Source organism: Canis lupus, chromosome 9 (assembly GCF_003254725.2).
Source record: "Canis lupus dingo isolate Sandy chromosome 9, ASM325472v2, whole genome shotgun sequence".
In the NCBI taxonomy this organism is placed as follows: Eukaryota; Metazoa; Chordata; class Mammalia; order Carnivora; family Canidae; genus Canis; species Canis lupus.
In genome coordinates, this window is record NC_064251.1 from 10,299,315 (window position 1) to 10,324,897 (window position 25,583).

The 25,583-nt window shown below is 38.8% G+C and overlaps 1 long non-coding RNA gene across 5 annotated transcripts in view; it reads right to left on the reverse strand.

The window, feature by feature from the left end:
* The window catches only part of LOC112653026 (uncharacterized), an 87,048-nt gene that overhangs the window by 34,467 nt on the left and 26,998 nt on the right, over positions 1–25,583 (reverse strand). For 4 of the 5 annotated variants that reach the window (XR_004818451.2, XR_004818455.2, XR_004818458.2 and 1 more), the window contains exons 3-4: positions 13,743–13,922; positions 599–822 (exon numbers count right to left, since the gene is read on the reverse strand). This is a non-coding gene — a long non-coding RNA (uncharacterized LOC112653026). The remainder of the gene's footprint in view (positions 1–598; positions 823–13,742; positions 13,923–25,583) is intronic. The other variant, XR_003131876.3, reaches the window with a different exon arrangement.

Consider the following 25,583-nt stretch of genomic DNA (forward strand, 5'->3'; position numbering starts at 1 on the left):
AAGTGATATCAAGGAAAAAGCAAGAGAATTTAGTGGTTAGGCTGCAGTATCAGTGACATCATTATAGGAGTGTGAAGTACAATACGTACTGGCTTGTGTTAGACTGCTAGTCAGAAGCAGTCACTCCACTCTTCCCCACTCTCCATGGGAGCAGTGTATTTCTCCACCAGTCAGCATGTAACTTACAATAATGGGGGTGCAAACTCTAAACCTAGGCTCCAGAGGCTTCCTTTATTGCTTCTCATCCTCTTTGAGACTTTCCATCTCCCTTCCTGAGGACATTCCCCATCCATCCTAACTAGTCCCAGGAGATAAGAACACATGAACCAAACCTGATCTGAATCTATGGCTGGAGCCCTAGTTCAGCTGATCCCAGCCAAGACCAGCAGAGTCCTCCCACCCCACTTAGCTGCCATGCGGACACATAAGTGAGACAGAAATGCTTCCAGATACGTGCCACTGAGTTCTTGTCTAAGGAAAGTTGATTGATACACCACCAGACTCAGATCTCAAAAAATCTGAAATATCAGTAAGCTGCTATCCCAACTCTACATTCGTTTAAAAAATAGTTGACCACAAGGTTCCAGCCAAAACTCACCATCTTTTCTTTAAATAATAAAAGATCGATGGAAGAGATTTCTTAAATATTTGGTTTGGCCTGTTTTAATTTAGGGCTTATGTTTAATCATTTATCCTTGTGTAACTGTGAAGCGAGACATGGAGTTGTCATTGTTCAAACTTCCCATCAAATAGGAGAATATGAATTTCTTCATTATTGACTGGGCAAGTTGACTAGTTCTTATTAGAAGCAGCAGCAAAAACCTATGTAAAAAGTAAATATATAAAAGTTAGTTTCACATAGTCTTTAAGAAACTGGCTTAAGTTAATCAATTATGTTTCTGGGTCAAGGTCCTAGTCCAAACTCCACTCAGCTAAGGCTTTTTAAATTTTCAACGTTTTCATCCTCTTTAAAATGCTATTTATTGCTGGCTCTCTTCTTAGTTTGAAATAATGCATGTAGTGTTTTTATTAGGGCAAATAGTAGTAAATAAAAGCATGATAAAGTACAGAGAGAGAGTTTATTTGCAAACTTTCAGAAGTAGTTTACTTGAAAACCCAACATATGTGGATTATAGCCCAGATAATGAGGGCACCTAATAAACTGTAATAAAAATCATTGAAATGTTTGCCAAGATATATTCTCTTGTTTGAATTAAACCATATTTCAGGAAACTGTAATTCTCTCTCTTTTATCAAATGACCACAAACTAGATATTAGCCTTGATTTGTTTCCGAAATATTTTTTTCGGGTTTTATCACTTTGACATCTACCAATTGGGAGGAAAACAAGGTGAACCACTGTAGCGTATATCTGAAGCCTAAGGGAATGAGACTCTCAAAGATTGCTAGAGAATATCCATTGATTGGAATGAGCAAAATCTTTTTCAAATTGGTTAACACAGGCTGGTGAGATTTGTCCACAAGGAGTGAGGAAGCCTCCATTTGCTGCAAGCTTTTATTCAGGAGTTGTCCTTAGACTCTGTGGGCTGGCATCACCAATATATTGGCCCCCTACTGCTCGCTTTCTTGGAGTCTATTTTTAATCCTGGAAGCAATATAACATCACTTAAGGAAGATTATAAATCAAGTAAAAAAGATCTTATCATCTTAACCTCACTCCTGTTTTCATTTCTGTGTGTCCTTTCCAGGATTTTAATAGAGCCTTTTGAGTAATTACGAAGTGCCCGGAACACTTGGTTTGCATTAGCTCATGTAAGTCCCATGACAAAGCAAGTACTTTCCTCTTTTTAGAGGGAAGAGCTGAAGATTTTGAATAACCTCCTCAAGGTTATCAAAGTACAAGTCACAGAGGCATGACTAGAAAACTAGTTGTTTAATTTCCTAGCCCAACCCTTAAGAAGTAACTTATATAGTTGTAAACGTAGTGTGAATACGATTTTGTGTCCTGCATTTTATACTTCATGTTGAATTCAAATTCTCCTTTCCCATGAGAAAACAGCCTGTTACCATTGTTCCCATAGCAAGGTTTCTCTTAAAATAGATATACTACAACCTCCTTCACCATTTTCCTATCATAGGACATTGGATTACAACCAAATTACCATTTTGGAATTTTATAGTTTTATAATTAACACTATAATGGCTATCTTAATGCAAAAAGCTTTTAATACCTTGGGGTTTATTTCTGCTATACTTTACAATGCTTGGAAAATCTTGAAAAATTTTTTTATATGTGTAAGGCCTAAGTGGGACTTCTTCTATTGTTTCAATTTTGGCTGGGCTATCAAAACTGAAAAGTTGTGTGACGAGTATTCCTACCCTTTAGAGAGCAACGACTTTCTGTAGAGAGAGATGATCACTTATACATGACCTACAAAGGAGGTTGCCAAAAGCAAGTCAGCTTTTCCTAACCTACCACTACCTACCTTCTACTATAGAACGCAAGTTAAGAATGCATTAGGCAGATTGATAATGTTTTAGAACAGTTGTCAGTAAGTCTGGCATTTCTTCTTTCCTCCTCTATGTTTTCTTTCTTTCTTTCTTTCTTTCTTTCTTTCTTTCTTTCTTTCTTTCTTTCTTTCAGAGAGAGAGCATGCTCAAGCATGAGGCAGGGCAGGCAGGGCAGAGGGACAGGGAGAGAGAATTCACATTGGGCATGGAGCCTAACGTGAGGCTCAGTCTCACAACCCCGAGATCATGACCTGAGCTGAAATCAAGAGTCAGATGCTTACTGACTGAGCCACCCAGGTGCCCCCTCTCTATGCTTTCTTAACCAACCTCAGGCCAAGTGAAGAAATTTGAGGAATTTGAAATGTGAGGAATTTGAAAAACAAAGAGGTTGGCTCCTATCTGAAAATTCTAAATGCAAGAAGTGTCACACATAGCCAGCTAGTTGGGGCCTTACTCAAGTCAGTACATCAAGGTTAGTTTTCATTGGGTTATTTGAAGAACTCACAAGATACCACTAGGCAGGAAAACCACCATTTAGGTATCTGCCTCCACCATACAGCACTGGCCCCAGATCACAATTTCAGCAATTGATAAATAACTTCAAAGCCCCGATTTCTCCTCTCTGATTCCAAATCACAGAAGGGACCAAGAAACTACATAGTGATAGGCACCTGGGTGGCTCAGTCAGTTAAGCATCTGCCTTCAGCTCAGGTCATGATCTCAGGGTCCTGGGATTGAGCTCTGTGTCAGTCTCCCTGCTCAGCAGAGACCTTGCTTCTCCCTCTCCCTCTGCTACTCCCCCTGCTTGTGCTCTCATTGTCCCTCTTAAATAAATAAATAAATAAAATCTTTTTTTAAAAATAAAGAAACTAGAGTACGAAAAAAAATGAATGGAAGAATAAGGTGGAAAATAATGGAATATCCACCTTCTCTATTAGGTTTTCAAGCCTCAAATTATGAGTCCAGGAGAGAAGCTTAAAATAGGATTATATAGAGGCACCTGGGTGTCTCAGTCAGTATCTGACTTTCCATTTTGGCTCAGGTCATGATCTCAAGGTCATAGGATCAAGCCCTATGTTGTGCTCTGCACTCACGGGGAGTCTGCCTGAGATTCTCTCTCCTTCTCCTTCTGCCCCCCCTTCACTTCTACTCCCCCCTCTCTCAAATAAATAAATCATTAAAATATTATATTTAAAAATTCTCTCTCCCTCTGCCCCTCCCCCCACCACATTCATGCTGTCATGCTCTCTCCCTCCATCTCACACTTTAAGAGCCTGTGTGATGTATACCGAAAAATGTGTGATGAAGACCGACACCTCTTTGCTTACAATTTCAGAGAAGAACTCAAGCAAAATAAAAGCAAAAATCAGGAAAAGGAAGATGACAAGGAGAGAAATGGACTATAAGCAGCATATCAAATGTAGATTTCCACAACGTTGAGATGCTCAGATCTGTCCTTTGTCTTCTACAGAAGGACAATAAAAATAATAAAAATATGATTACCAGATGTGACTTATTTCCCTTTTACTGTACAGCTTGGTAGAGAAAATAAATATAATCAAATAAGAAAATAAATAAATAAGATTATATAGTGAAGGATTTTGTGTTTTGTTTTGTTTCTTAAGCTCAACTTGGACTTTTGAACACCTTAGAATGAATTTATAAGAAGTTCCTGTCCAGGGATAAGGAAGGAAAGTTCAGCACAGAATGTAAACAGCCTATTAAGGAAGAAAAATACAATTATTTCATAATTTCACACCTCTAAACCCAGTTCATTCAATCAACAAGCACATAAAATTTTAAGCTGTGTTCCAAAACATTTTTATGAATTTACATTATCAGCATTGAAGGAAAATCAGTACCATAATGCTCTTGCTAGCTTTAACAATTTTCATTTGATGTTTATTATAATTTAATATGTGCAATGCGACCTCAATTAAGTGATTTTTATTAGCATAGTTAACTATTTTTCATTTGTATTTCTATCATTTGTATTTGTTCACTTACAAATTAGCTGTCACATTGACCAGCATATCTAACATATATAATTAGTTAATTATTTTCTTATAAATTTGCATGCAACATTAAGAGAAGAGCCCAACTCCTTTCTCTGTTTGATTCAACTGTTGTGGTCATCTGTAATTTGTCTCTCAGTGTAAAATAATTTTTTTACATATGAAATTTTAAATATGTATTGAAGCTCCAGTTGTTGACTTTTTCCTTTTAATTTCTCCCCTTTGGAAATTTGGGGGTGGGGGAATATTTTTTTTCTTTATTCTTTTGTCATGAGATCTCTAATGTTTAAATATTTGACTGTTTCTCCCATCTGGAGCTCATTTGTATAAGGCTCAGAATCTGATAAGCATGAGTTGAGTCTAATAAGTTGGCTGGGAAAAAACTGTTGTTTGTATGGATATATCACTTTCAGCCGTATTCATATTCTAGTTTAAAGCACAATTGTTCTCACTCTCTAGTAAAAACTGAAGAGACTTTCATAATAAATTTTCCTTACAAGAAGAGTCCAGAATTTCCCTTTTATAAATACCAAGCTGCCTGAGTTCAATTCTTTTTTTTCCTGCCTCTGTGTCCCCCAACTTCCCCCTCCCAGAATTTACACACCATCCATTGTCAGGGATGCAAACTGCTCTACACTTTGTTAATATCCAAGAAAGGCCATCACCTCTGAATCATTTTTTCCCCAAACATAAATCCTTGGGCCAACAAAGAAAAGTGGTATTTTTCCATCTCCATAATTCCTGTTATTTTAAGTCTATCCTTTAACCAAAGTGGCTTTGTGTTTCTTTTTCCTTGATAACTCACAGGTTCAAATGTAAAATTTATTATTACAAGGAACAATTATGAGGTTCAAAGCATAGTGTGTGCATTCCATGCTTCTAGCTTCTGGTACTGATATACAGAATGAAATGCTTGTGGTTGTCTACTCGCATGAAGTGGATGGGTTCCAACCACCGGTGGTGAAGGGCTTAATGAATATCTGCCTTCGTCAGACCCAACAGGGACCTAGCATCATGGGAGGTTGCCCAAGTGCCATATTGCAGGCATCTCAAAAACAAACTTTGGACCATTCACTTATTCATTCCAGTTCCTCTTCAACGTCAACAGTGGCAACCACCAAAAGGTTTTGCTAATTTTCTTAGTTTGAACATTACTCTAGATTTTGAGATTTCAGAATCTCTCTTCAAAACAATGAACTAGAAAAACCACAGACTTTTTTTAACACCTTTGTTTTTTATTTCTTCGGTGAGGCATGTTTACCATTTTGATAACCTACTACTCAGAGTCTTCCTTATTTAATAAGATAGGACATTTATATGGCAAAGCAAGAAACCCAAACAAGATATTCTTAATAATTCCTGGCTGTTTCCTCACTGTCCCTGTTTACTTTTTTATAAGATCAGGACATAACAGTTCCTTTTTCTGTGACCCTATAGCACATTTATAATCTTATTATAGAAAAAAAATAGTATTTTAAGTACACGTGTATGTGCTTGTCTCATCCAGAATACTGGAGAGCTTTTTGAGGACAAGAATTTATTCTTTGATCTCCATTTGCCTGGCACCTAACACAATGTCTGGTATTTGCTGAGTGCTCAATAATTTACTTGTATAAATGATTAACTTCTTATCTAGGATACTTTAAAAACCTCAAGATTTTTAAATTATTTGCACATCAATGTCATGCTCTCAACAGTGCTTTTGCTGCTAAATGTTCAATAACTGTCAATAATAGTTAAAGCCCTAAGCAATGCTACTGAACATAGTTCAGCTGACTTTTGGTGTACTCATGGACTCAAATCTGTGTTCTTGGTGTGATAAAGACTGTATATATGCACCAAAATCCATTACCTTTCCCCATTGGAAACACACAACAAGAATATATTATTTCCTATCATCCTTTGCAGTCAGATGGGGCCATATGACTTAATTCTGGCCAATAGAATGTGGGCAAAAGTTATAGTAACCATTTTCCAGCTCAGTTCATAATAAAATCCCACAAATGATCCTTGCTCTCTTTTCCCATGTATTCCTGAAATGACAAGGATCTAAGAATCTATAATAAGGTAGAATTATAATGGAAGGAACTTGAGGCCTTAAGTGACCACATGTCAAGCTGCCTGACCACAATTAGCCACTACACAGGGCCATGATATGAGCTAGAAATAAATCATCATAGTGCTAACATTCTGAGATTACAAGGTTTGTTAGTTACAGTATCTAATATTACCTGAACTAATTTTTAAATCAGTCTTTTGAAGTGGGGTGCTCACATGGCATACACCTGAAATTCATGGCATTGGCTTACTGGTCAGTCAGCAAAAAAGAAACCAATAGGTGAAGGTGGAAAAGTGGAGGTCCAGTTTATAGTATTCCATGGTATTCCATTTGTTTCCATTATCAAAACAAATGGTAGAACTACAGTAACTAGAAAGGCAGACTAGATTTCATGTAACTATTAAGCCTGTAGTTCTTATACAAAAGATTGATAAGAATGAGAATTAACAGTGTCCATTTCCTACTACTGGCTACTCTTAGCAATTTAAAACAAGAAATCATTGAGAACAGATAAAAACTAGCTTCTTTTGAAACAGAAATCAAGGTGGATAAAGTATGCAGATATCAGAAACTTTTAGGCTGAAAAATATGCTTCTATACGCCAGGTAATAGAGACAAATTGAAGAAGGCTCTGAATGACAAAAGTACAGCAAGATTCTTGGGAAACACATAGATACAACCATAGATGAAGATCAGATCAAGGGTATGACCTTCAAACATATTCTTTCCCATGGCTTGGAGGAGGCTGAAACTGACTTGGAACAAGGTGGAAGAGGAAACAAATGAAATCAGACTAAAGGAAATAGCTATGAAGAAACTTCAAATGTGGTTACTATCAGTTGGAATGGTCTAGAAATAAAAGGTTAAAGGACACAATAATTTTGCATAAAATAGTATCACAAAGGATACTGTGATTCTGGACTAAAAAGACTGACTTCTTGATCTTTAAGATTAGTGCTGGGCCCCCTGACTTTCACCGGGCCAAGTACAGTCTCCAATACCTACTTCATTCAGGCCATGAGGGATAGTGGATGACAAAAGAGCTCCCAAAGGCCTGAGGCAGGAGCCATCAAGAACAATAGAGAAGTGAGGTTCTAGAGAGCATGATTCAGGACTAAATGAATTTTCCCTACCCAATGAGTAGGCCCTTCATAATCTGTATCTAGAAGTATGTAAAAATTGCTGTGGACTGGTAATAGTTACACATTTCTCATTGTTTTTGGTTTGTGTGTGTGTGTTTTTCCCAAACAAGAGTTTCAAATATGGTGTGTGTGTGTGTGTGTGTGTGTGTGTGTGTGTGTGTGTATAATCACTGCTGGATATTGAGTGTGTGAGTAAGATAGTTCATAAGTTCAAGGAACCTCCTTCAGTTCTGATTCAGAGGTCTGAACATCATGGAAGGATTTGGACTTTGAGCTTGATGCAATGAGTACCTTGGATCTTCTTCCTTCAGAAAAGGCAAATGTCTTCCACAGTGTAGTGGGAAGGTGAAATGAATGTTTGGTGACTACAGTTAGATGGGCAGAGTTTGGCTAGCTTGTCATCAAATACATTTCCTTTCTTTCTCAGTCACATAGATAAGAACAATAGAAGTTGAAAAATGTAGCCTCAGTATAGACACATAATGGAGGATTGCCAAAGGACTATGGGTGGAAATAATGTTCACCATTTCCAGGCCTGACTCATAAAATGGCACACACAAGAGCCTCTCACTCTTTCCCCACTTGTTAACTGAATGGAGAAGACCATGAAACCCTATGAGAGGGCAGACCTAGAAAATGGAAGAAGCCTGGGTCCCTGACTAGTCACTTGGAAACATGTTCCAACAGGGATGATTCCCTGCAAATACATCTACTTCCTAATCCCTGGAACTGTTGAATCTGTTAGAATACATGACAGAGGCAAATTAAGGTTGCAGATGGAATTTGGGTCACTTGTCAGCTGATCTTAAACAGGGAGATGATCCTGGATTACATAGGTGGGCCCAATATAATCACAAGAGTCCTTGTATGTGGAAGAGAGGGGAGAAGAAGCAGTCAGAATGATGCCATGTTAGAACGTGACTCCCAGTTACTGGTTTTGAAAATGGATGGAAGAAGGGATACAAACCAAGGGATAGGGGTGGCCTCTAGAATCTGGGAAAAATCAAAGAAATGGATTCTTCCCTAGAGCTTCTAGAAGGGATCACAGCCCTGACAAAATCTTGATGTTAGCCCAGTGAAACCCACTTTAGACTGCTAACCTACAGAATTATAAACTAATCCCTTTGTATAATTTAAGGCACTAAGTTGGTGGTAATTTGCTACAGCACCGATAGTAAACTCATGCACAGTCACTAACATTACATTATTAAGTTTGAATTAAAGGACATTGAAAAAAATTCCTCACACATCTCTTTCCATCACCCTACCCAAACCTATTCTCAGATTGTTCATGCATACTAAGTCCTAGAGCCTAAACAGCTTTTATTTGTGGATACCTCCCAGAAAGATTTGAACTTTAGAGGTGAACAAAGTATTATAGTTAATGGATAAATCTCTACCAGATGAATTTTAGTGGGATCTAGAAAGAGATCTCTAGAAAGAGAATTATTATTCTGGCCCACAGAATGACAACATGGAGCATTTCTAGGTCACTTTCCAACGTTTCTTTTCCTGATTTCAGATGACCGTTAGTTAAAGAGCAAGAAAGCTGCTAAAATGGAGAATTGAGCTCTAAGCTACACCAGAGACTAGTTATCAGACTCAAAAAAATTGTTTCACCAGTCTAGCTCGGGTTTTTTTCTCCAAAATGAAAGGAATCAGCGAGGCAAAACTTCAGATCCCTCTTTGTTCTAAGCTGCTATGTATCAAATGAGCCTTTATTTCTCTAATAGCTCTCATGCAAATTAGCCCATTAGTCAATATAAATTTTTACATGTTTGAATCTTTCCCATTGTAGTGGTTCCTATGACTAATAGGCAACGAACAAGAAAAGTGCAAACAGTGGTTATGTCAGAATAACCACTTGGGAATTATAACACTTTCTCTACTTAATTGTGAAGTGGTTTGGAGAAGTGGGGGAACTTTCTTTTTTGACTCGGGGAGAAACTGTCCAGGGGATCTTTAGTACTTAAAGTTTCATCAGCAGACATCAGATGCAGTTGAAATCCCACATACGTGGAACAACAGTCAGGAAGGATGGAGAAAGGGTCAGAGTTCTAAAAAGGAAGAGGAGCACAAAATCTCCATCACCAGAGAGAGAGGAGAATAGTCTCTCTGCTTAGTTGACGGTCATAAAATTCTGAATAGGAATTCTGTCTCACAGCTGTTAAAGGAGCCTAGGAATACAACAGTGGCCAATGATTGAGAAGCAGCTGTTCATTCTCCACGTTGATTATACAGGAGGAATTGGCTTGGCAGTAAAGCAAACGGGGTTTAATTCAAAGAAAAATTGCCAAAGAAACAAACAAAAAAAACCCCACAAAAAAACAAAGATAAATTCCAAAGTGTGTATGTGGGGGGGGGGGGGATCAAGTAGATAACAGAATAGGAAACTATAATAAATCACAAAATCTACCTTTCTGAAATTTGAAAAGTGATTAAAATTTTCTCTGCCTGGTATGCTATCTGATGGCAGAAAGATGTCCCAGTCAATCTCTAACAGTCTTGTGGGGAGCACTCTGATGCCAATCTTGTTTCTTTTATGTTTCTCCCCCAGATGTGCACACATATGTATTGTGCACACAACAGACATGTTCTTCTTCACACTTCCCTTTGCAGTATTTCCCACTCTGCTGTAGGCCCACATGAACAGAAAGTTAGAGGGAAGTCAGCATGGTCCTGAATGCTCTGGCCCAATGGAGGAGGTCTCCATAAAGGACAAAGACAAAATCTGCAACTTTCGGATCACCTTCACAAAGGCTTCCCTTTCGTCATAATTCCTGGTTAGAACTCACAGACCAAGAAGAGGATTAGCTAGTGCTTTAGCACTCTGCAGTATATCCAAGCCCCAGACAACTAGATGTGAGAGGTTTTCCACCGAGGGCCACGAGCATGGGGATACACGTAGATCTGTCGATCTGGCCGTGTTTTTATGGGAAGTTTGCTGTGACAGCTGATGCTCAGGCTCTGGCCCCCTTCAGCTATTTTGGACCTGCTTGCTTACTTCCTACCAAAGGAAAGTGTTTTAATTCCGTCCAAATTCAAAAACCAAACCCCCAAATTCATGGGTTAAAGGAAACAGCTTTGTAAACAGGCGGGACAGACATGTTAATACATTGATTGGAAACATGCTATTTAAATTCAGACTAGTTAAACAGGATGCCCTTTGTCACTGACCAAATTGTTAAATTGGTGCCTTGGCAGGAGCCTTTTGTACATCTCTGAAGATTCCCTGGATCCAAACCTCTGTGGTATTAAAACAAACAGAGTAAATATTTTCCTTGCAGTTTACATCCCAGATCTAAATATTTCCAAGCACGTCAAACTCACTTTTCTCCACCGCTCCCTGCAGGGTCCGTGTAGACTTCGGCTGCCAAAGAACCCAGTTGAACTCTCCTTGCTTGGGAGGGGCTCCATCCCTGAAGACAGGCGAAGCAGCCAGAAGCAGGGTCTCACAGCTGTGCCGCTCTGCTTGGCAGCGGGAGCCCGCACAGCAGCAGGTGTGCTCTGCTCATCCCCACCAGGGAGGGAGGGACGCTCTGTCCCTGCTGTTTGCTCCCTTCCCTTGAACATCTGCCGCTTCCCTTTTACCTATTCCTGGAGAAGTGCCAAGCACCTGCCCTGGGAACCCTGTGTTTCCTTTCATTAGCTTTTACTGCGAAGTCTCAGCACTTTTGGCTTCACATAAGCCAGTCACATCTGGGCAGAAGGGGATTCCTCCAGAGAACCCAGCAAAGGGTCCTAGCAGACCCTCTCTCTCCCTCTCCCGGGTCTTGGATTATAGGGTTTTTAGTCCCGAACTCTGTTAAAGCTCTCATAGAAGAAGAAAGCAAAAAAATCACAATTGGGGGTGATGCCATTTTTGTCCGTATTTCTTTAGACTGTGCAGCATCTTGGGGGCTTACTACAAAAGTGTCCTAACGCCACCGCACAAGCAGTGCTCTACTGTTTAAAGACTGGTTCTTTTCTAGTTGCTGACAGCAAATTCTCAAGCTGCCATAACAAATTCAATTTAACTGAACTCCACCAGGAAATAATGAATATAGCTGTGGGCACTGATATCCTTGTCTTTGGACTCAGAAAGGTTGTCCAAAGTAGGGGATATGGATAACTCTCACTTTCATTATTATTATTGTTTTAAACCGGTCAAGTTTTTATTAAATCTGCATAAGTAAAAACCATATCGTGAGGGACCGGGGGGTAGGGCTACTGAAAAGCAGGAGACAGGCCACCGGAGGAGGGGAAGGGGGATGGAGGATGGGGGATGGGCTCCCACCTTTGAAGCACAAACTTCCATCTACTTGGAGATACTTTGTGTGAGTGGGCACTGGGCTGCACCACCCAAAAGTCCTCCTTCATTGAAACTCTGGTTGTTTGTCAGCTGCTGAGGGTTTTGTCAGCTGATGACCATAAGCCATTAGCCCTTCAAGGATTGCCTCGGTTACAAATAGCTTCCTTACCCCAAATCCATTCCTAGGTGGACCATATCCAGTAACTGACTGATGAGGAAATGTATGGGCCTGTCCATATCAAGCCAACTTGAGAGAACTCCAGAGGGTCACCAGAGCTCCAGAGGTCCTATGGGATCCAAAAGACTGTTTTGGGGAGTCCACTCTCCCTCCATCCAGTCTGCCTTCTCTCCTCCCTCTATTGGTATAGATCCCAGGGGTAAAACTTAATAAACATCCTAACCCCTGACTTCCATCGAAATCTGCTTCCCAGGGAGTCCAATTTTGACACATCGGCTCCAACCTGGCCCATGTCGGAGAGTCATTTCTGTGTTTGATGCAAGCATTCAATCAATCAAATATTTGATAAATGGGTACAATGTTGTAAGCAGTAGCCATAAGAAACTCAGAAAATAATAATGTCAACATCTATCTTGGCAAGAGTTGATAGCCAAGTTGGGTAGATAGTACAGATATATAAAAAGATAATCCATAAGATTATATAATAAATGATAATCATCAAAGGAGTATGTGACACCGAGATTTATCACAAGGGAAGATTGGTTTTAAGGACAAGAGAGTGGGTGGTTGTTTGGCGAGCAACGGGGTTAAGGTAACCCTCCATTGCCTTCAGGCTATTCTTCTGTGAAGGTCAATAGCTCAGTGTATGAAGAGTCCTCACCCTACAGATAGATGAGCTTGATTCCAAACAGCCTTTCTGCTTCTTCATACCTCATCATGACAATGTCTAGACAATGTCCAATGGCAACAGGTAAAAAACACACTTCCAGAAACACTGTTGCTGTGGGATTTGCCCTATGCTACCCCACTGTTCGTTATTGCTTAGGTTCCAGGAGTTTCTCAGCCTCCCCCATCCAAGCTCTAGCACTGGCATCCGGAGAAGGTGACCTGCGCTACTTGCTGGGCTAGTCTGTGGGCTCAGTCTTGTAGTTTCAAGTCCCCAAAGCTAGGTTTTGCTCTTGTTCCTATCCATCTCATTTCTGCAGAGATTTCCTCAGTTCACCTTGCTTTCCCTGGCATTCTCATTGCTTGCATGTCTACCTCAAAATTCTCTTCTCCATTTTGCTTTCCTAGGTTCTATCATTGTCCATGATCTCTCAGCTTCTGGCTAACAGTCTTTGTTCTTTGTACAAAATCACAGTCCAAGACACAGTAACTTATTATTAACTATGACCTAAGGCAAGTCATTTAACGTTGCTCATCTTTCGGTAGTTTATTTGTAAAATGAGGATACTAATTTCTACCTCTCATAGATGATAATGATAATGATTAATGAAGTATCTTGGAATCAAGAGTCTCCTGGGAAGAAGTAAAAACAAAACACAAACACAGAATCCTAGCAAAAATCATTGCAACTTATCTAACATTTACTATATGCCAGGTACCACGCAAAGTACTTTATCGTAATACATAACCTTTCAGGAGAAATTCCAAGGAACTGGATGATAAGCGGTGCCAGTTGGTACTCAAAATATGATTTCGCTTTTGCTGCTCTGACTTTCTGCCAGAAATACAGTCTGGAATCACTTCCTGTCCATTTTTACCCAGGATCTTCTTTCCTTTCCCTCCCATCTTCCATTCTTACCCCTGCTGCATCCTAGCTTAAGCCTGAGATGCTTGGAGCCAGGTTAAGGAGAGCTTCATGTGGCAGTGTCATGCCTGTCAGGACAGAGATCTCATCATTCACACTGAGTCAACAAGATCTGCAGTGGTGAGCTGAAGCCAGGCCACTGTCCAAGCTGTGATCAATCACAGGATGATTAATCTGAAGAGGACACACAATATAGGATAGGGTCAGAGATATGGAAGCAAAATGTAGTGCAAAAACAGGAAGGACTGATGAACAAACAATATCTGCAGGGGTGCCTGGGTGGCTCAGTGGTTGAGTATCTGCCTTTGACTCAGGTCATGATCCTGGAGTCCTGGAATTGAGTCCCACATCGGGCTCCCCACAGGGAGCCTGCTTCTCCCTCTATCTATATCTCTGCCCCTCTCCCTATGTCTCATGAATAAATAAATAAATAATTTTTAAAAATCTACATACATACAAAAAGTTAAGTTGGAACTATTTCAAAATAGTGGTGGATAGGGATGCCTGGGTGTCTCAGCATTTGAGCATCTGCCTTTGGCTCAGGGCGTGATCCCTGGGTCAGGGATTGAGACCCACATCAGGCTCCCTGCGAAGAGCCTGCTTCTCCCTCTGCCTATGTCTCTGCTTCTCTCATGAATGAGTAAATAAACAATCTTAAAAAAATAAAAGTGGATATATGGCTTCCTTAAAATTATTTTTTGAATTGAGCTGTAATTCACATACCATAAAATTCATCATTTCAAAACATACAATTTAGAGGTGTTTAGTATATTGACAAAGTTGTGCTACCATCTGCACAATATAATGCCAGAACATTCTCATCACCACAAAAGGAAACCCCATACCCATTAGCAATCACTCCCTGTTCCCCTCACCCCCCTCCCCACCACACACACTCTTGGCAAACACTAATCTACTTTCCGTCTCAGTGCTTTGCCTATTATGGACAATGTGCTTCAACCTCTGGTTGGCATTGTTCTGCTGAATATATTTAAAGATACTGATGGAATACGTAGCTTCCTGGATACCTCCACTGGTTAATTCTCACATGTTACATTGATGTTGGTTTTGTTCTCCATCAAGATTTTTATGTCCTCCTCTCTTCCTTTCCACCTTCCCTCTGCCAACTGTCTGCACGGTAAAGTCCCAATTTCTTCATTTGAGTTTAAGATCCTTTAGCCTAAATTCCATCCTCCCAATAATTTTGCATTTTCTTACCTCCACATTTTTGTTCACATGTACTCTTCAAAAAGAATCCAGACTTTTCATAGTCTTTAAGACCAGATCCAATGCCACCTCATCCATTGTATTTCCCCAGATCAATCCAAGAAGTTAAATCTTCTCCTCTTACTCCCTTTAGTTCCCAGTGTACCTCGCACCACTCCATGGCCCTTATAACTATGCATTCACCAGTGTCCTTTTGTCCTCCTTGACCACAAGCTCCTTGATTGATGATGGCACCATGTCTCTTTGTCACCCACAGTGCCTGGCACACTGTCAGCACACAGTAAGTGCTTTCTGAATGCAGATAGATGAATGAAAAGGAGATTGGATGAAGTACTCAAAGTAACTCCAACTCTGATAACCATTACATAGAGTTCGGGAATTAAAGACCAAAATAATACTGTCTACAATATTATAAATGCAGCAGTTTTACTAGGTAGTTCTAAACTTTGGATACAATAATAAATGCTAGGGAATTCTATACATTGTTGGAAATACACTTAAAGATCCTTGTGTTAGTAGAGAACTTATAAAATATATAATTACTGGTTTTTAAAAAAATGAAGACCATTTGCTCAGTCAAGTCAGGTTATTATTCTATTGAGATTTAGATGTTAATTGATATTCGGAATGTGGAATTTGAATTCAATAATTTCTCCTTTCTTGGCAAGCCATTATCTTCAACACTGCCACTCTTATCCTGTTATATGAAGGATTTATGATAATAAATCACCATAGTAATTATTTCTAGACACACAGGGAGATCCACATATAACTTGCATCTCTCCCAACACAGTTTACCAGTGTTCCTGCTGTCCCACCCAGTTTACTTTGAAAGTGGGAATTTCACTCAAACAAGCTTCTTTCTTTTGACATACGTCTTAAGGTATCATTAATGACTCATTGTGCAAACATTTTATGAAAGTTCTATCATGTTTGAGGTACATTGTTATACAGAAATTAATACGCTAAGTCCTCTTAGTGGATCTTATGGTTTGCTAATGGATAAAGATAGCTAAAAATAAGTTCAAAAGATGCATGCACAAAAGGAGTTCAAGGAATGGTAAGATGTTAAAAGACTGGTTAAAAGTGTTTTTTTGAGAGGCGCCTGGGTGGCTCTGTGGGTTGAGCATCTGAATCTTGATTTTGGGTCAGGTCATGATCTCAGGGTCATTGGATGGAGCCCAGCACAGGGCTCTGCGTTCAGCAGGGAGTCTTCTTGAAGATTCTTGCCCTCTGCCCCTCCCCCCACTCACGTGTGCACACACTCTCTCTCTCTAAAAAATGAATAAATTTTTTTAAAAATGTGATTTTGGGGGGCATACTAGGTTTTATCTAATAAGCCCTATGAATGTCAAACCTGATCATTTCTCCCTTTATAGTCTATTTACTGGGATGCTCAGAACCAATCTTTGTGGTCCACCTCTAGTCATATTATACTTTGAGTGACTAACTTACTTGGAAATTTATTGTATAAATTTGACATATTTATGGAACCTCTGACTTTTTCTTGCTTTGCCATTTTTATTTTCCCTTCATCTACTCTTTCTTTTGTATTTTATTTTTGCTTTTGTTTTCTTTTATGTATCTCTCTAAGCCACCTAAAAATGTATTTTAGGTGAAGTGGAACATAAGTAATAATGTTAAAGTAATTCGGAGAAAGGCATAGTAAAGAGAACTGTAGACTTTTTTGCACCTGTTCACTCAGAGCAGTTAATCACATTTTTAAGCGTCAGTATATCATTCAGCTAAAAACTGCAAAGGATGTTAATTAGAGAGGAAATATTTACATGCATTTTAATCATAGCATGCTGATTCACACACCCTAATTTGAATTGTTTGGTATGATTCTAGTCATGTAAAGGAAAAACAAAATAACTAATTATAAAATTTGAAACCACTAAATATATGCTCTATGCTCACTTATAAATCTACCACTCAAATCTTCATCTGTATGAAGTTAAATTAATCAATGTATAGGTAAAGGCAATCTATACAGAGTTGATCTGCATTAATGTATTTTGAGGCAACGAAAGAACGATGTTTGTGGAGTCCACAACAGTAGTTGAAGTTCCCTGGCTGAATGTTTTGCATGTAATCTTCAGATGGGTCCTCAGGTCAGTCCCAGAGGCTTGTACTGTTCTCCTCATCTCACCAAGAATAAGCAGAGGCATAATGAGGTTCAGTACTAATGTTACAAGCACTACTGTATGTGCTTTGCCTACAATGACCCATTAATCCGCTCATAAAATCCATGTAGCAGGGCCTATTTATTTTTAATCTTCATTTCATAATTGAAGAAATAAGGGGCAGAAATGTTACATACGTTGTCCAAAGTGATACGGCTGGTGATCAAGTTGGGATTCAAAATCCAATAATCTGACTCTAGAGCCCATACCCTTAACCACTAAACTAGTCATTTCCCCAAATATGCTAAGCAAATGGCAGACATTCCTGTCCTATCCAAGGTCTACTTGTTGCCCTGGGATTCAGTTCAAACCACACCTAACTGATATTCCTTTTTTGCCGGCTTTAGACAGAATTGATTATTCCTTCCCCTGGGTCTTCCTAGCATTCTCTCTCATATATTTATAAGACTTTTCATATCTTCTTTTAATAATCTTCTAACATATATATTTGCCTTAAAAATATCATTTTCTTACTTAAATGTAAGGATTACTTAACGATGAAATAACTTTTATGAAATACACCTTGAAAATATAAAGGAATCAATGAATGGACAAATGAAAAACCCTATGATATATACCCCTGGTTATTACTGACCTATTAAAATTTCATCAATGCCTGAAATTCCACAATTAGAGATTCATTACTTTGACCTAAATCTCTTTATCATTTGAAATGAAAAGATTTTGCAAGGAGTTGATACATTAATTTGTATGTGCTTTTTATGTTTTAATATAAACATACTTGTTAGATTCTTCCCTGAGAATAGTTTTGATGGAGCAAAGTGCAGATAGAACAACAAGACGATAATTCCTGGATAAAAATCATAGGAGATAATCTCTGAAGGAAGTTAAGGTCAGCTGAAGTAGATCCTAAATAATTAATTTTGTAGAATGGTTATTAGACCTTTCTTTTCTGGCCTGGCCTTTACTAACATTCTCAAACCTCATCTAAAGAAATATCTTCTAGAAATAAAATCCTCCCTTAAACCAGGGAAGTGGAGGATGACAAATTGAGGATATTGAGTAGATTCAAATTGACAGATTCATAAGATTTCAAATTGTAACCTGTGGTGCCCAAACTTAGATGGGCAACTGAATCACATGGCAGGCATTTGAAAATGTATCTTACCTGTGCCTCAACCCTCATAAATTTCATCTGAATCTCTACAGACTAAAAAAATAAAAACAACATGACCTCCTCCCTAAGATTCTAACAGAAACAGCTTGGCAACGGAAAGCAGATCTGCTTTTACAAATCAATGTTTTAGGATACACATCATCATATTTAACATGGAGTGTGTGTGTGTGTGTGGGGGGGGGGGGTCCTAGCTCTAAAGATTTCTCCCTGCTTTCTAACACTTCAGGCCACAAATACCCTTAGTATTTGGATAGAGTGTATCCTTGACACTGTGGATTGCCCCAGGGCCAGCTTCATGGGTGCTCAACCTAAAGCAGTCACAAAGATCACAGTTAGAAGGATTCTGCTTGCTTTGGTAGAGCCACCTGCCTTAAATTCTTAGTAATTTTTTCTTAAATTTTTGTTAAATTTTTTCTTAAATTAAAGAAAAGAATTTTGAGAGAGTGCATGGATGGAGGTCAAAGCAGGCAGTAGTAGGGGCAGAGTGAGAAGGAGAGAGAGAATCCCAAGCAGGCTCCATGCAGCATCGAGCTAGACACAGGGCTCAATCTCACAATCCTGAGATCACGACCTAAGCTGAAGTCAAGAGTTGGATGCTTAACTGACTAAGCCACCCAGGCTCTCCTTTCTAATTTTTTTCTGTCTCTGCCTCTGTCTCTTCTCTCTCTCTCTCTCTCTCTCTTTCTAATAAGTAAGTACTTAAAAATTTTTTTAACATTTTTTATTTTGTACTACCCCAGTAAATTACATTGCTGGTCTAGGGTGGCATTTATTAGGTGTTAGTAGATGTTGTGGAATGTCGGTGGCAAATAGTGATCAGCAAATTTTTAGATCTAATTAAATAGATGACAATGAAGTAGTTAGTGAAGGGAGTCATTAAATATCTAGAGGATTCTTGAGCAATTCAGTTTACTTGGTGGACTTTACCTTGACTTTTAAAAAAGAAAAGAGAATTGAAGCAGATGCTCCCTAGCATCCCATCAAGTTCTAGTACTGTGGCAGAAACTGCTCTGTGTTCAACAAAACCGATTACCTTTTCTTCCTTAAACCACTGGACTACATTTTCCAACATGCCCTGCAAACAGGTGTGGTCATGTGTATTAATTTACTAAGGTTGTCATAACTGAGTACTGCAAACCAGATGGCTTAAATAACAGAATTTTCTTTTCTCACAATTCTGGAGGCTAGAAGTCCAAGACCAAGAAGTCAGCAGGGTTGGTTTCTTCTGAGGCCTGTCTTTGGGCTTCTCTCTGTGTGTCATCATGTGGTCTTCACTCTATATGGGTCCATGTGTAAATTTCCTCTCCTTATAAGGATACCAGTCATACTGGATTAGAACCCACCCTGATGACCTCATTTTAACTGAATTGCTTCTTTAAAGAAAAGTATCTCCATATACACGAGATACAGGGGGTTAAGACTTCAGCATATGAATTTGAAGTGGGGGGTAAAATTCAGCTAATAATACCACATGATGAAGCTCCAATAAATAAAATATGAGTAGGAGTCTTGGATGCCCCTTTCAGGTCAATTCTATAGACACCTTGCACACATAGCCCTTCACTCTTTTCCCTCTTCCAGCTGCCGGGAATAGAGACCACTCCCTGGACAACCTTGAAAGCCATATATTGAAGACCTTATGGTCCACAAGGTAGAAGGAGCTTGGGTCCCTGATTCACAACCTAGAGAAGGGCCACTCCACCAGAGACACCCACATAGAAGTGTGAAAAGAATAATAAGCTGCTACTAGGTCAGGCTCTGCATTTCAGGAGTATATCTGTTATAGCAGCTAGTGCTACCATGACTAATATGATCATTCAATGAGGATTCAGAGATCACATTCATGTTTGCAGCCACTAATTCATAAGCAATGACTCGGTGCTGAAAACCATGGTAGGTAACATGGGACACAAAGAAATAAAAGGCATGGTGCTTACCCTTAACATTGCTGATAAGGCACAAAACATCAAAACACCATTAAAGGCTGAAATGTAGAGAAATACCTCCGAGTCAATGTTTCAAAAAGTGGTTTATCCCTGAAGGCTGGTAGAGGCAGAAAGGACTCGTCTGATGAGCTGGATGTTGGTTGATCTTGGCTTAAAGCCCGGGAGAAATTTCTATCAGTGAAGGGTATCCCAGGAAGGAGGACTATCAGGCAGGAAACCAAATGTGAAAAGAAGCCAGGCTAAAGTGAGAAATGACGAAAATTCTGCCCAACAGAAGCAGAGAATCCTGCCGGGGAGTGCTAGGCAATAAAGTAAAGCTCTAAGCCCACGCCAGACCCAGAAAAGCCTTGGGAGCTAGGTAATGACTTTAAGCTGCTTTACTCCAGCCCAGTGGCCAGCTCCAAACCTGATCGGGAAAATCCTTCAGAAAATCCTCCCTTCTGTCTTTTTTCATTGAACGTCTACCTCTTGCTTATTGTCTCCCCGCCCCCCCCAGCACTTATTTCTAGAGCTTGTGCTCAGATAAGAGGATAGAACCATAAAACACAACCTCTTCTCTCCAATGGCTCATTATTTCACTATCTGTTCTCTTTTGTTATTTTTATTGCACTATCATGTATGAGTCTCATCTAACCCCCATTTTATCTTAGGGTGTTTTTTTAAAATATAAAACTACCCCTAATTTTAAAAGATTGTCCTCTTGTCCTCATATATATAATACCACAGGGACTTAATTTGGGGTTCTGAAATAAAATATCATCATCATCCCCTTTTAACACCTTGCTTCTATCTGTTGCTACCTTAATTTGACTCTCTTGGTCAGCATCTCTGTCTTTCCCTTGGCCATTCATTGCAAGACTCCAGCCAGCATTTCCTGCAGCACTCAGTAATGCCACAGTAATAGTTTTTCCATTGAAAAATACCACAAGTACAATATTTCCAATGGAAACACCGCAAGAACAGTGTTTCCACTGAACGTACCACAAGGAGAGTGCTTTTGTGGTATCTAAATTCTGAGATGAACTCGTAATGTTCATCTTGGATTCATTATAACTAGAGCCCCTACTTTCTGGAAAGCGCTGAAACAGGGATGGAATTTTTATTTGTAGTTAAAAAAAATACAATAAAAATAAAAGTTGGATGATGCCAAGACAATTTTGCACTTGCTTTTGTGAGTAAAATATAAATAGATTTAGCAAGTAAAAGAATGAGGAAAAACTTCATAAAAAATGTACAGAGAAGCTTAACAGCTGGAAAAGCGTGTGTGTGTGTGTGTGTGTGTGTGTGTGTGTGTGTTCGAGTGTGTGTGTGTGTGTGTGCATGTGATAACATTTAAGCAGCTCAGCAGCTGGGAAAGCAACAACCTGTAAAAACACTTAACATTTACAGCCACTCAGTGGCTGGAAAACCAACTTCTCATAAAATCGATTTAACATTTTGGTCACTGTTGAAGACATTTAATGCATGCATGTTTATATATCTGTGTTTATATTGTAGCCCCATGGATTTCAGTGGGTTTTAATAGCCATAAGCTGGAAGAAACCATTTGAAAGCGTTGAGGGCATATATGTTTCTGTACCCTTGACAATAACAGTATTTACCAACACATATAAATGGGTTGTAGATATGTTGGTAAGCGTACCTAGAGTTGGATTAATTACAGTCTTTTTATTAACTTTTGTCTTTGTACCATCTCACTGATCTGTGGTGTCCTACTTTTGAAAGTCATTTTTTTTTTTTAAATTTCCAGTTGGAATTATTCTCTTATTTTCCAGGAGTTTAAGACTAAGCTTCTTAAATCCTGATCTGCCTGTAGTTTGGCAAACAAAGTTATCTGTCAGGATAGTCCAATTTTTTCCATTTCCCTTGTTATGTCTTAAATCAATTCGGTTAAGGAGGGTAACATTTTGCTATTCTTTTTCTTTCAGTCTTTTTTCCTGGTTAGTGCCACAAAGTGAACTTGATTACCAACTGGTCAAAGAGAATTTCATTTTTTAAATGAGGAGGGGGTGTATATCTGAAAAAAGTAATTTAAAATTTTTTGCTTAAAAATTTCTGAAGTCAATAATACTGGAGCAAGGTATACAGGAAAGATGCTAAAACTCTAACACATAGCCTCTCATTTTAGAGATACGTGTCCTTGGAGATGAAAAGTCACAACATCTGAAAATCTGACACTTCACATTTCTACATGTAAAATATAGATAATTGTGCCTGCTTTAACTACCTCCCGACATTATTGAGACTCAAATGATGTACTGTGTAGAAATGTGTTTAGGTGATGTCAGAGCACTAGACATAAAATATTATTATGACAATGTTAACATTATAACTCTGATGAAAACTTTAATGTATTAGAAGTAAAAGCTTAATCAAAATTGTAATGATGTATATGTTCCTACGTTCCCATTAAGTGGACATTTTTGTCCCTTTGGAAGGTGGAAGTTAGAGAAACTGGAAAGTCAAGAGAGAAGTCATATAGTTGAGCATGAAATGGTCCCCTCTGAATCTAGTAGTTATTTTCTTGGGCTCCTTTCTCTAACCAGAGCCTACCTCTGAGCAGGTACATTTAAATGGACTAATTATTCTCAACCTATTTTCTTTTACTTAAGGTTTGAATATTTTTTTCTGTTGGAAGAAAGGCTTTATGATTATTTATATCAGTGTTTTTTCAAAGCCACTCTGGGAGGGGTAAGATCTAGATGACTATTCTAATTTTCACTAGAGCAGAGTAAGTATGATTAAGGTTTTCTCTTCATCTTCTTCCTTCTCTTCCTTTTCCCCTCTTCCCATGCCTCCTTTTCCTCCTCCTTCTTCTTTTTCTACTTCTATTTCCTCTTTATCCAAGAATAAAGTCTCCCCTGAAAAATGGACTACAACCATCTTTTTCTTACAAGTCATTTTCATGTCATGGAACACCAATGACATTATTATACTTGGTGTCATGATCTCAGTGAAGGGTTCTCCCCCCAGAATGAGTAGAAAATCCTTAACAGACAAATAGTGATAGAGAGTTGAAATTTCAATTCTCAGCAGTTCCCTGAATTTCTAGGCCACTGACTTGCCCAGTTTAAAAACAAAAATGGATAATTAGCCAGCATTTAAAATATAAAAGACTATAAATCTGGAATCTTTCATTCTAGCTAGGAAAACCAAAATCTAACCTTTCTCTTACTTTATAATTGAATAAAGTTCAAGTGGTACTAGAAGTAAAATATGAAAGAGAAAAGTTGTCAAATGTTACTCATCTGGAGTTCCTGAAGTCATTCTTCACTTCCCATAGAAACCTTACTGTCTTTCAACAGAGTGGAAGTAAAAGTAAGATTTGGGGAGGGATGTTACTGAATTTGCCTATGACTTCATAAAGATGCTTATTTGGTGCTCAAGCATAGGGTTACACTTAAGACATTGTATTAAGAAAGGAGCAAATAGCAATATGCCTTAGTAGCAAAACTCATAAAAAATGTTTCTGTTTTTGTTTTTTAAGTTTAAGCTAGAGAGGCGTGAGCTAACACCACAAAAGGTCTCAACCAATGCCTGGGTTCTAGGTCACCAGGCAGGATTTCCACGGAGCTCAAACCGCTGTCCTTTCCTCCCTCCCTGGAGATATCCAAATAGTGCAGGTTAACCACAGACCCCAGTGCTGTGCAGTCATGCTTCCTGTGCGTAAGTGGCAAGGCCTTTGATAATAAGGAGACTTCCAAAGTTTGAAAGTTGTAAACAAGATAAATCAAGAGCTACTATGGCAGAATCAGAAGAAGGAAATGGGACTGGAGAGTCAGTAGTCTAACTGCTCCCCTCTATTCTTCTACTAAAGCAAAGAGGGCATCGTTTAGACACATGGACATTGGGTAATGGGTGATTGCATTTAATTAGGCTTCCTAAAGAGAGGCATACAATGTAGTGTAACATTGGAAGGACTACATTTAGAAGGTAGAGGAATGGGGGGGTGGGAGTGAATGGGTGACGGGCACTGGGTGTTATTCTGTATGTTAATAAATTGAACACCAATAAAAAAAAATTTGGAAAGAAAAAAAAAAAAAAGAAGGTAGAGGAATGGGAAGATGGTTGCTTCTATGGCTTAAAGGAAACTAAATCTCTCATTATGGTCAGTGTGTAAACAATCATTATTTGGTAAAGAACAACAGTTGGTCTGCTAGTCTACACCTCAAGCTTACAAGATTCAAGAAAATCTAATTGCTAAGTGGAATTTTTATTGAACAAAACAGGTAATTTATGCACATCAGGAGTTGCACATAATGTATCAACACTTCTACACTGGCCAAAAAGTTTTACCTCAGAGACACACAGGTAGAGATGAAAAGAAATCGGCAGGGAAAGAGTATGTGAGGATAAGAAACAGCAAGCAGCTCCAGCGAAGATATAGTTGGATCTCAGAGGGAAAAAAAAAAAAAAAGCTAAAATGAAAGAAGAGGAGGGCAGGGAGAGCAGAGGAGAAACTTCTGGAAAAAGATACTCTCTTGGCAAGATGAATGGAAAATAAAACTACAGAATGAAAGACTGCTTAAAAGAGCAGTCCCTAATCTTCTGCCAACAGAGGCTAATTTGTATTTCTGGAACTAGCAGAAAGGATGTCAGCTGAAACCCATGTTAGAGCCACCTTGCAGCAAATGTTCCACTGCACATGTGTAGTCAGGAGGGTGTGGAATGAATTTAGGTTTCATAGAGTGAAGAATGACTTCAGGAACTCCAAACATCCCATTCCTGAGCTTCAACTTCAGAACATATGCTCTTTCTTTCTAATTGCACATGGGAAATAAAGAGAACGGACACTGGGCTGTCAATTAAAATCTAAATTTGCCTCCAAGTGAAGAGAAATAGCACCCATCCAGCCATAAGTGCTTCTTTAATGAGGTATGAAGGACTAAGCTTGACAGCAAGAAAAATATTCCAGTGGAGAGTTCTAAGAACAGACTATATACTCACTTTAGATTTGCATTCTCATTCTTTAACTTGTTTTTAGTTTTTGTGAAAGGTGATTACTTTATGCTCTTCTTTTTCCACATTGCTTTCCATGTCATGATAACCACTCAATTGTAGATCCCTAGAAAGTAACTCTTGCTTCGGACTTTCCTCCCTCCTTTCCTCTTTTTCTCACACTCTTCCTTATAGCCTTCTTGTACATTCAGTCGAAAATGCAAATTCTATTGAATTTTTGCAAAATGAACATACCCTGTAAGCATAATCTGCATTCAGACTACAAAATAGAATATTTCTAGTATTACAGAAGCTCTGAATGTCCCCCCTTCAAGTTACTGCCAAAGATAAACATTGCTATAACTTATAATCTATAACTATATAGAGTTATACTATATTA